Source organism: Scyliorhinus canicula, unplaced genomic scaffold, assembly GCF_902713615.1.
Source record: "Scyliorhinus canicula unplaced genomic scaffold, sScyCan1.1, whole genome shotgun sequence".
In the NCBI taxonomy this organism is placed as follows: domain Eukaryota; kingdom Metazoa; phylum Chordata; class Chondrichthyes; order Carcharhiniformes; family Scyliorhinidae; genus Scyliorhinus; species Scyliorhinus canicula.
In genome coordinates this window covers 2,149,686-2,161,895 of record NW_024055654.1, presented here as the reverse complement: position 1 = coordinate 2,161,895, position 12,210 = coordinate 2,149,686, and the positions used below count along the sequence as shown (strand labels likewise).

Sequence of the window (12,210 nt, the reverse complement as noted above, 5' to 3'; positions counted from 1 at the left end):
AATGGGTGCAGCATTTACAGTGTGAAACTACTGAACACACACTGAGTGTGAAAGCTGTATTGAGCCCAGTGGAAAGATGCGCTGCTGTTCCTCGAGTGGCTGTTGAGCTTCTTTGGAACATTTCACGACGCCGAGGTCCGGGACGTCAGCGTTAAGATCCAGCTCCCCAGTCAGTTCAATTCTCCACTTTGGCTCTGTGGATTAGATGGGTCACGTTCCTGTGGTTAACACAGATCTGGAGCATCAATTTTATCCAAACGCACTCCAGCTCAGACACTGTCTCTCTCTCTCTCTCTCTCGCATAATCTGTGGGGAGAGAAACGACGTAAACATTCCGAGTCCTGAGAAATCTTTTTCAGAGTGGGCCAATGTAAATCAACCCCGCCGTCAGCCTCGCAAACAATTCGTAATCTCTGACCTGGAGTAAAGAGCCTGTCCTGGATTTAAACCCACGACCACTCCCATAGGCATTGATTGAAAATCCTTAAACGAGAACCAGATCTCGAGACCAAAGAGCACAAATTTAAGACCGACATTCAGCAAAATATAATTTATGTTAATTTCGATATAATTTCTACATCTCACGGCTTTATATGTTGAGACATCTGTTAATTTCAGACACAGCAGTCGCTTGCAACAACTGACCTGGCCTCTCAAACAGACCATCAGAATCTGCAGCAACACAGTAAGGTTGTATATTCCGCACGTCCGTTGATTACCAGCGGTTTCTGTAGTGTAGTGGTTATCACATTCGCCTCACACGCGAAAAGTACCCGGTTCGAAACCGGGCAGAAACATCGAACATTTAGCATTTCGTGTGAGAAAAGTTTGCACAATTATTGGGCACAAAACAATTCTATTTCCTGAATGTTGCCGGAATCTCGTGTGTTCCAGGACTATGAAATTTCGTCTCACATGAGCCACTGCACTGAATTTGAACATTAAGGCCGAAGGAATGAATTTTCGGCAGGCAATGAGAGGTGAAGAATTTTCATATCTTGGCACACCTCGGATATTAGCAGCTAGTTCATCCACAACAGAGTTTCAGCGATTTCCAAATGAACATATTTAATCACCATCTCAAACATGTCTAAATGTATGACAAATGCAACTTACTGCGGATGCTTCAAACGGAAACAAAAACAGAAAATACTGGACAATCTCAGCAGGTCTGAAAGCCTCTGGGGAGCGAAATGGCAGCTGTCGTTTCCAGTCAAGTGGACTCTTTGTCAAAGCTGGAGAACTGGAACTGGAGATTCAGACGATTGTGGGTGGGGGTGGGGGTGGTGGAGTGCTGTATTGGGCCTCGATAGAGGGCTAGCAATAGGTGGGAAATGACGAAAATGTCGGACAGAAAGAAAAAGGGAATGTAAATGAGGCTAATCAAGGCTATGAAAGGGGCTGATGGCGCATCAAGCGGTCAGAATGTGTTAATGGCAGAACAAAGGTAAGCAGTGCGTCAGAGAACAATTACAAACAGGGATCAGATTGCTGAAGTAGGATGGTATGGGCTGGGGGGAGGGGGGCAATGCTGAGGGTAAAACATATCAACGGAAGGGATGATAAGTTGAAGGAAATAAACAGGTGGTGGAGGGGAAGTGAGAGTTTACAGTCTGAAGTTGTTGAACTGATAAAAAGAAAGGGACAGAGAGCTGTCTGAGTCCACCAGAATTAATCAATTTGACCAACAGAAAACCTCATCGAAGGGCTCATCCGGGATTTGAACCCGGGGCCTCTCGCAAATTCCGACCGCGACACACCCAAAGCGAGAATCATACCCCTAGACCAACGAGCCGCACTAAAAAAAACTAAAGTATACTGTCATTGCCATCGAAAATCAATCTAACATCTGCGGAGAACGCCAAAAGTACTGCAACATCTCAGGGAGTCAGGCGGCATTTGTCGGCATGACAACAAAATTCGACTTTCACCGTCACCTTTCATTAAAACCGGGACAGGTTAGAAATCAGAAGGGGGTTCAGTGCAGGTAGATTGCGAATATACAGACCGGACGATGTACCACATGCTATGGTATCAGCAAAAGCCGGCACAGCCGCCGAGAATGGTCATCATTAACATATTGACGATGAAGAAAGAGGAGATCTCAGGACGATATCTGGCGGCTGCCAACAAGTCTAAAAAGAATGGTTACCTCAATATAAACGCGCTCAGTGTGGAGGACGGGGCGGTCTATTACTGTGCAATGAGCACAGTGTCACAAAGCAGCTACCACCACGTACGAAAGCCTCAGAGAGTATTTTCAATTCCAGTAAATTTGCGTTCCTGCCCTTGTACCGGAGGATGGTTTGATCAGGATTCAGAAAAATACTCAGGTCTATTTCTCCACAATTGCATTGCCGTCTCTGTCCTTGTATAGGTCAATAGAGGAGCCGTTTCGGATTCGCGAGATTAATCAGCATGTCGCGATGCACAGTAAATTTAAGCTTGGAATATCCACTTCCGAGCAGCAGTAATGAAAGTTCTCAGATGTGGGGATAATAAAATCTTCCAGGACCGTTAATTTAGGTCGACCTTATGCCAATGAGTCTGAGCCCCTAGTAGTCTTCAGCGGAACATCGACTTTCTGATCGAAAATACATCAAATCTATGTTGACACTTCCTGCTTTCTGTTATGGAGGTTCCCAGATAAGGGACGTGTTTCAAAGAAAGTGTGGTGCTGTCCAAGTGAGTTCTGTAAAATCCACGGGCCTGTGATGATTCCACGTCTCACAAATGTCCATGCCCGCGGGACCATGTGTCCGCTCCTTCCAGATATTTTCCGCACTGCCTCAGGGGACCAATATTACCAGCATTCTCATTCGGACCCTGGCAATCAGAGGATTGGCCGTCACTGTTGAAATGCACAGAGTTGTGATCCTGTTGTCGTCTCCGTGGCGCAATCGGTTAGCGCGTTCGGCTGTTAACCGAAAGGTTGGTGGTTCGATCCCACCCAGAGACGAATTGTTGTTCCACTCCTGGATGATATGTTTTTAGGGGCTGTTTAGGACAGGGCTAACTCGCTGGCTTTGAAAGCAGACCAAGTAGGCCAGCAGCACGGTTCGATTCCCGTAACAGCTTCCCCGAACAGGCGCCGGAATGTGACGACTAGGGGATTTTCAGAGTAATTTCATTTGAAGCGGACTCGTGACAATAAAAGATTTTCCTGTTCTGATAACACGTACCGTGCACCGGCTCCGGCATGGAGTTGCCTCTATCGCTGTAATATCCTTCATGGCGCCGAGCTGGGGAATAGCTCAACGATGCTGTGTCTCCCTCGATAACTCAGGAGATTGTGACACCTCCTCACGGACCTGCCAACAGACGAATGTTGAGCAGGAGTTGGCTATTCATCCCCTTGAGCCTTCTCCAACATTCAATAAGTTCGTGACAGATGCGAACATGACCTCAGATTCACATTTCACCGACCCGGATAACCTTTGATTACCTTTTCAGTTGAGAATCCAACCACATCTGTCTTAAAATCTTCAATGGGCCTATCTCAGCGGTCTCTGGAGAAGAATCCCTCAGAAAAAAAGCCCAAAGATCTACATAACCGGACCGGGTCGAGCAGTATCTCTGGCCATGGTGTGGAGATGCCGGTGTTGGACTGCGGTGAGCACAGTAAGAAGTCTTACAACACCAGGTTAAATGGTTCTGTTTTGTGATTCACCTGAGGAAGGAGCTGCGCTCCGAAAGCTCGTGTTTGAAACAAACCTGTTGGACTTTAACCTGGTGTTGTAAGACTTCTTGCTGTATCTCTGGCAGCAGCGCATCCCTTCCCGACGAACTTAATACATTCTATGCTCGGTTTGAGCAGGTAACCAACAATCCGCTGTCGAGTATCCCAGCAGCTCTTAATTCACCTATACCCACCATCAAGTTTCCGAAGTCAGATCGGCCTTCCTGAAAGTGAACCCACGGAAGGCGATGGGCCCGGACGGGATCCCTGGTCATGCACTCAGAGCCTGCGCATACCAGCTGGCAGAGGTATTCACAGACATCTTTAACCTATCCCTACTCCACACCGAGGTCCCCACCTGCTTCAAGAAGACCACCATCATACCGATACCAAAGAAGAACGAGGCAACATGCCTCAATGACTACCCTCCGGCGGCCCTGACGTCAGTTGTAATGAAGTGCTTCGAGAGGCTGATCATGAAGCGCATCACCTCCATACTCCTAGAACGCCTTGACCCACTTCAATTCGCATACCGTCGCAACCGGTCCACATCAGACGCCATTTCCCTGGCCCTACACTCATCTCTAGTGCATCTCGAAAACAAGGACTCCTACATCAGACTCCAAGGGCTGGTGAAACTCACCAGGCTAAATCGCTGGCTTTTAAAGCAGACCAAGCAGGCCAACAGCACGGTTCGATTCCTGTACCAGGTGCCGGAATGTCGTGACTCGGGGCTTTTCACAGTAACTTCATTGAAGCCTACTCGTGACAATAAGGGATTTTCATTTTTCATTCATTTATTTATTGACTACAGCTCCGACTTCAACACCATAATCCCAGCCAAGCTCATATCAAAGCTCCAAAACCTAGGACTTGGCTCTCCACTCTGCAACTGGATCCCTGACTTTCTGACCAACAGACCACAATCAGTGAGAATGAACACCAACACCTCCTCCACAATAGTCCTCAATACCGGTGCCCCGCAAGGCTGGGTACTTAGCCCCCTACTCTACTCCCTGTACACATACGACTGCGTGGCAAAACTTGGTTGCAACTCCATCTACAAGTTGGCTGACTATACGACCAGAGTGGGCCGGATCTTGAATAACGACGAGTCCGAATACAGGAGGGAGATAGAGAACCTAGTGGAGTGGTGGAACGACAACAATCTCTCCCTCAATGCCAGCAAAACTAAAGAGCTGGTCATCGACTTCAGGAAGCAAAGTACTGTACACACCCCTGTCAGCATCAACGTGGACGAGGTGGAGATGGTTAGCAGTTTCAAATTCCTAGGGGTGCACATCACCAAAACTCTGTCCTGGTCCACTCACGTCGACGCTATCACCAAGAAAGCACAACAGCGCCTACACTTCCTCAGGAAACTAAGAAAATTCGGCATGTCCACATTAACCCTTACCAACTTTTACACGTGCACTACAGAAAGCATCCTATCGGGCTGCATCACAGCCTGGTATGGCAACTGCTCGGCCCAGGACCGCAAGGAACTTCAGAGAGTTGTGAATATCGCCCAGTCCATCACACGAACCTGCCTCCCATCCATGGACTTCATCTACACCTCCCGCTGCGGGGGAAAGAGGGCAGCATAATCAAGGATCCCTCCCACCCGCCTTGCTCACTTTTCCAACTTCCATCGGGCAGGAGATACAGAAGTTTGAGAACACGCACGAACAGACTCAAAAACAGCTTCTTCCCGACTGTCACCAGACTCCTAAATGACCCTCTTATTGACTGACCTCATTAACACTACACCCTGTGTGCTTCAACCGATGCCAATGCATATGCAGTTACATTGTATATCTTGTGTTGCCCTATTACGTAGTCCCATGTATTTTCTTGTATTTTGTTGAATTTTGTTTAATTCCCTCTTCTTCCATGTACTGAATGATCTGTTGAGCTCCTTTCCGAGAAGGAATTGATCCCAAGCTCAGGCAAGCAATCATGTCTATTTACCGGATATGTCTCTGTCCTTGTGTCGATCAAGAGAGGAATAGTTTGGGAAATCTTGAGAGCTATGGTTGAAAATATCAGCCATGATTGAATGGCAGAGCGGACTCGATGGGCCAAGTGACCTAATTCTGCTCCTATGTCTAATAGTCTTATGGTCTTATTATGGTCTATCATACCGCAAATTGTATTGTAACTTTAAAACCAGAATATCTACCTACCGGCAGAGGGTGGCACTCAACTGAGGAGATGGACGAAAATCATGGCCTGCTCTTGCAGAAAGTCCATGGACTAAGACTCCTCGTTACCTGTTCTTTTAACGCAAAGCAGAATGGATCAATACGTGCTGGGGTACAAAATGTACAAGGTACTTAATGGGCGGCACTGTGGCTCAGTGGGTTGCTCTGCTGCCTCATGCTCATAGGACCCGCGTTCGATTCCCGGCTTGGTTCTCTATCTGTGCGGAGTCTGCACGTCCTCCCCGTGTCTACGTGGGTTTCATCCGGGTGCTCCGGTTTCCTCACTCAAGTCCCGAAAAGACGTGCTGTTAGGTGAATTGGACATTCTGAATTCTCCCTCTGTGTACCTGAACAGGGGCCGGAGTGTGGTGACTCGGGAATTTTCACAGTAACTTCATTGCAGTGTGAATGTAAGCCTACTTATGACACTAGTGAAGATTATTATTACGACAATGTACGCTTAATGTATAATAACCACCGAGCAACATGAGAATTACTATCAGTTGGGACATGGGAAGCACATGGTGCCAGGTTTAGACTTTAATAGAAATCAATTTTTCGATCGAAAATACCTGAAATTTCTGTTGACACGACATGTCTTCTGTTCGATTCCCACGCAGATCAGGGACATACTTCGCCATTTATGTTATGAAGAGACGTTGCATAGTTTTGGGTGTACAGGATTATGAGGGGCATGGCAGGGTGGATAGAGAGCAGTTCCCCTTAGTTGAAGGATCAGTTACGGGGGGACACAAGTTCAAGGTGAGGGGCAGGAGGTTATGGGGATTTGAGGGAAATCTTATTTATTCAGAGGATGGTGACTGTCTGGAGTAACCTACGTGGGAGGGTGGGAGAGGCAGTGTGCTTCACATCCATTAAATAGTACCTGGCTGAACACATTCCACGTCTTCACATTCAAGGCTATGGAACACGTGCTGACAAATGAGGTCCTGTAGTTAGTCCTGTATTTTTCACATGTTGGTGCAGACTCGATTGACCGGAAGGCCTCATCTGAATTGCTTGGTTCTGTGCATCTGTGATTCTGAGTGCTTTAACATTCCTGGCACTATAATAATTCCGCGAGTGACAAACTTCCAGGATTTCTACGTACATATTTATGTCCAGGTATTGGCTGCCCAATTTTACTGGCCTTGTCTTTCACTGGCGTGTCACTGGCAATCAGAGGAATGCATTTCTCTGCTGCAATAAAGCAAGATGTGATAATGTTGTGATAACAAGTACCGTGAGCCGGCTGCAGTATTGGGATCGCCGCACCATTGAAGGATACGGCCTGCTGAACCTCTCGCAAATTCCGACAGCGAGACACCCAAAGCAAGAATCATACCCCTAGACCAACGCGTCCCGCGAAAAGAGCCAAAGCATACTGTCATTGCCATCCAAAATCAATCTAACATCTGCGGAGAACGCCAAAAGTACTGCACCATCTCAGGTAGTCAGGCGACATTTGTCGACAGGACAACAATGTTCGTCTTTCACCGTCACCTTTCATTAAAACCGGGACAGGTTAGAAATGTAGTACGTCTTAACCAATTGAACTCTCAGAGGGAGGAAACAGAACAACAGGAAAGGGCTCTAATAGGGGGCAAGTCAGGAGAGATTAAACGAGAAGAGGCCTTGGGACCTGGCCACAGAGTTAGGTTAGCATCAAACCAGAGAATAATGACACCACAGTATGAGGCCATTCCGTCCGCCGGGTCTGTGCCAGCTCTCTGTTAGCGGAATGGAAGAAACAAAGAAACAAAAGGTATGTCTGGAGGAGCTATCGATGGCAGATTGATGAACAACTACCGCAGGGACACAAAGAACAAGTGGAAACAAGATTGAAACCCAAATCTGCGATGTAAGGACACACAAAATGGGTGCAGCATTTACAGTGTGAAACTGCTGAACACACTCTGAGTGTGAAAGCTGTATTGAGCCCAGTGGAAAGATGCGCTGCTGTTCCTCGAGTGTCTGTTGAGCTTCTTTGGAACATTCAACGACGCCGAGGTCCGGGAGGTCAGCGTTAAGACCCAGCTCTCCAGTCAGTTTAATTCTCCACTTTGGCTGTGGATTAGATGGGTCACGTCCCTGTGGTTAACACAGATCTGGAGCATCAATTTTATCCAAACACACTCCAGCTCAGACACTGTCTCTCTCTCTCTCTCTCTCGAGCATCATCTATGGGGAGAGAAACGACGTAAACATTCCGAGTCCTGAGAAATCTTTTTCTGAGAGGGCCAATGTAAATCAACCCCGCCGTCAGCATCGCAAACAATTCATAATCTCTGACCTGGAGTAAAGAGCCTGTGTTGGATTTAAACCCACGACCACTCCCATAGGCATTGATTGAAAATCCCTCAACGAGAACTAGACCTCGAGACCAAAGAGCACAAATTTAAGACCGACATTAAGCAAAATATAACTTATGTTAATTTCGATATAATTTCTACATCTCACGGCTTTATATGTTGAGACATCTGTTAATTTCAGAAACAGCAGTCGCTTGCAACAAGGGACCTGGCCTCTCAAACAGACCATCAGAATCTGCAGCAACACAGTGAGGTTGTACATTCCGCACGTCCATTAATTGCCAGCGGTTTCTGTAGTGGTTATCACATTCGCCTCACACGCGAAAAGTCCCCGGTTCAAAACCGGACAATAACATCCAACATTTAGCATTTCGTGTGAGAAAAGTTTGCACAATTATTGGGCACAAAATAATTCTGTTTCCTGAATGTTGCCGGAACCTCGTGTGTTCCAGGACTATGAGATTTCGTCTCACATGAGCCACTAAACTGAATTGAACATTAAGGCCCAAGCACTGAATTTTCGGCAGGCAATGAGAGGTGAAGAATTTTCTTATCTTGGCACAGCTCGGATATTAGCAGCTAGTTCATCCACAACAGAATTTCAGCGATTTACAAATGAACATATTTAATCACCATCTCAAACATGTCTAAATGTATGACAAATGCAACTTACTGCGGATGCTTCAAACGGAAACAAAAACAGAAAATACTGGATAATCTCGGCAGGTCTGACAGCCTCTGGGCAGCGAAATGGCAGCTGTCGTTTCCAGTCAAGTGGACTCTTTGTCAAAGCTGGAGAACTGGAATTGGAGATTCAGACGATTGTGGGTGGGGGGTGGGGGTGGGGTTGGGGGTGGTGGAGTGCTGCATTGGGCCTCGATAGAGGGCTAGCAATAGGTGGGATTTAAACCCACGACCACTCCCATAGGCATTGATTAAAAATCCCTAAACGAGAACCAGACCTCGAGACCAAAGAGCACAAATTTAAGACCGACATTAAGCAAAATATAACTTATGTTAATTTCGATATAATTTCTACACCTCATGGTTTTATATGTTGAAACATCTGTTTTTTTTAAAGAAACAGCTGTCGTCTTGGAATAAGTGACGTGGCCTCTCAGCCTCACTATTACAATCTGCAGCAACACAGTGACGTTGTACATTGTACACGTCCATTGCCTGCCAGCTGTTTCTGTAGTGTAGTGCTTATCACATTCGCCTCACACGCGAAAGGTCCCCTTTTCAAAACCAGGCAGAAACACCTCGTGCTTCCAAGTTTGTGTTTTGCTGAATATTACCTCAATCTCGTAATTGGTCTCAATCAACGAGGAATAGCCAATGGCGCGCATCGCTGTGGCCCAGTGGCACAATGGATATCGCTTCTGACAACATATTCCAGGTTCCACTCCTGGCTGGCTATGAATTCAGAGCTTTTGCGTGCGCTTTAACTCAGTGGGTGGGACAGCTGATTCTTTGTGCAGAAAAATGAAGATTGCGTTTCGTCATCTATTTAGGTTTTTGAGAGACAATATTTAACATTTCTGTTTTGATGTGTATTTCAATAAACCCACTCAGTAGTTATACATTGGATTGAAGAGAATCCGTCAGCAGAGGGAGGCAGGCAGCAGTATGCTGATTAGAAAGTCACGACAGATCAATGCCAAAGCCAATAGGGACGTGGAGATGCTGGCGTCGCCCTGGGCGAGCAGTAAGAAGTCTGACAACAACCTGGTTAAAGTCCAAACATGATGGTATCCTGAGTGATGTCACAATAGGCCTGACCCCCTGTGGCTGGAACAGTGTTGAACAGAGCCTGGGATCCCTCTCTCTTTCTCATTCTCTGACTCATTTCATTCCCATTCACTGAGAAATTTAATCAGACATGTTTCTAATAATACTGGCGACGCTCTGGGACGGTCAGTATACGATTAGGTTCATCGTGACAGTTTAGCATATTGATTGCAAAGAGTTTGCACTCAACATTAATATCGTTAACGATAAGATATATACATGTTATGTGTAGCTTGGCAAATGAGAGTTTACACACTTACGTCTCGATAGACACACGTTTCGCTTGACTCTATTTAATCTCGGGCTCTTTTGTTCATCGACTTTCACAGGCGGATTATGTGCATTGACTCAGTCTCCAGTGACATTAACTGTGTTAGAAGAGCGTTCGGCGCAGTTAATTTGCGAGTATACAGATCAGGGTATAAACACCATGCAGTGGTATCGGCAGAAACAGGCACATCCTCCAATTTGCATAATTTACAAAGTACTGTAGCAGTACTGAAGAAAGATAAAATCTCAGGACGATATCTGGCGACTGATGATTAGTCTACAAAGTCTGGTTACCTGAACATAAGCGCCCTGAATGTGGAGACGGAGCGGTTTATTACTGTTCAGTGAGGCACAGTGTCTGATACAAGACAAGACGTCGTACAAAGACCTCCTTTCTTCTCGGCTGAATGTTTTTGATGCCTCTAACTGCGAAAGTCTATTTCCGTGCTCGCAGTGAACAAAACTGACATGTTTATGTAAGACACATTTGCATTGATGTCTTTATCCTTGTCCACCTGAACAGAAAGCCGGTCTCGGAAACCCTGAGACTTATCTCCATGATCCGAGTTATATCACCACAGCAATTATTTCGGAGCCTACCCTGAATATTGATGTTCCAACAGTAGTAGGCGACCCAGGAGTAGTGAGTCTGTGTTACTTGTTGCGGCAAAAGAACACAGGCTGTGTCAGAGTCTGGGATGGATACTAACACATGGAATAAACAATGTCCCTTTGAACATAGTCTTACCAAGCAGCATGGCCATTATCAGAAACGGCCCTGGAGAGAACACGGTGTCTAATGTAGACTTCAGCAGAAAAAGAATCCTTGTTATTAAACGCAGATCAGAAACAGATTTCACTTATCTGGCGACTAAGGGACGTTTTCCAGCGACTGTGTTACAAACTGTAGGTCCGTCTCAGCTGCTTTTTGCAGAGCTAACCGCTGTTCCACCGTGGCCCAATGGTGCTTTAGCATCTGGACTTGGGGAACAGGCTGTCAGTGAATCTAAACAACCATAACAGAGATCTAGTCAGTATTTTTATAAGAATACAGGTTTCACCGTTAGGCACGGGGTAGGAATGGCCCCGGTCATCTGGTTATTGTCAGGCGGAAGAATTAGGCTGTGAATTGTGTCAGAAAACATTCAAATAAACATTTGTAAATAAACATTGAGGTAATTCTGAGCTTTTGGCTTGTTACCAGCAAAATACTCTAGCCAAATAGGCACTATGTGCCGGCTGTGGTCGAAGAGACCCAGAAAGAGAGCGTGAATGGAGAATGGATTTCACATTGATTCCGAAAGACAGGACAAGATCACAAAAAGGCAGAAAGTGGGTGAACGCACCATAAATTGGTTTGTGAAATTAATTTACAGTATAGCTGCAAGTTAAAAAACTAACTAATAACATTCCTCAGCTGCTGCTTACGTTATTGTTGGGTGTTGTTTTTTGTTCTCAAATCTTAATAATGACCCTCGCAGGTTCAGTTTTGGTTAATGTTTTCAGTGCGAGCGCAACTGCTGACAATAACTGGAACTCTCACGCTGGGGTTTTTGTACAGGCTCCACTATTTCTCTGCATCAGTGTGGGCTGCAAGGCACAGAAATACACGGCTGTGTCGGAGAGAAGCGCCGCGGCGATATTTAAAGGAACCGTTTTGTTTTCTTTGTTTAAAATAGCCGAGAACCTGGCTGGCAAATCTTGAGACGTAGCTCCTGAGCTATATATCTTGAATACATATTTCGGAGCTTCTCCGGGAGACTGGATGTACCAGAACAGAGTTGGAGCACCAATTGTCGAGTAGCTGCAGCCCAGTGTTATTGCCCGTCCTTCCAGAACTGTTAATTCAGGGGGATCCTGGAACACTTCATCTTTGCCATTTGTTCCTGCAACAAATTACAGAATCTATTTAATACCTGGGAACGAACGCTGGAAACAGACAGTGACCATTTGA

General features: G+C 46.0%; 3 non-coding genes across 3 annotated transcripts; 2 read left to right on the top strand and 1 right to left on the bottom strand.

The window, feature by feature from the left end:
* Positions 1-724: 724 nt before the first annotated feature.
* trnav-cac lies at positions 725-797 on the top strand. The gene has a single exon. It is a non-coding gene; the product is annotated as a tRNA-Val (tRNA).
* Positions 798-1,705: 908 nt separating this feature from the next.
* Positions 1,706-1,795, bottom strand: trnap-ugg. The gene is given in 2 exon segments: positions 1,706-1,741; positions 1,760-1,795. It is a non-coding gene; the product is annotated as a tRNA-Pro (tRNA).
* Positions 1,796-2,885: 1,090 nt separating this feature from the next.
* trnan-guu lies at positions 2,886-2,959 on the top strand. The gene has a single exon. It is a non-coding gene; the product is annotated as a tRNA-Asn (tRNA).
* Positions 2,960-12,210: the final 9,251 nt, after the last annotated feature.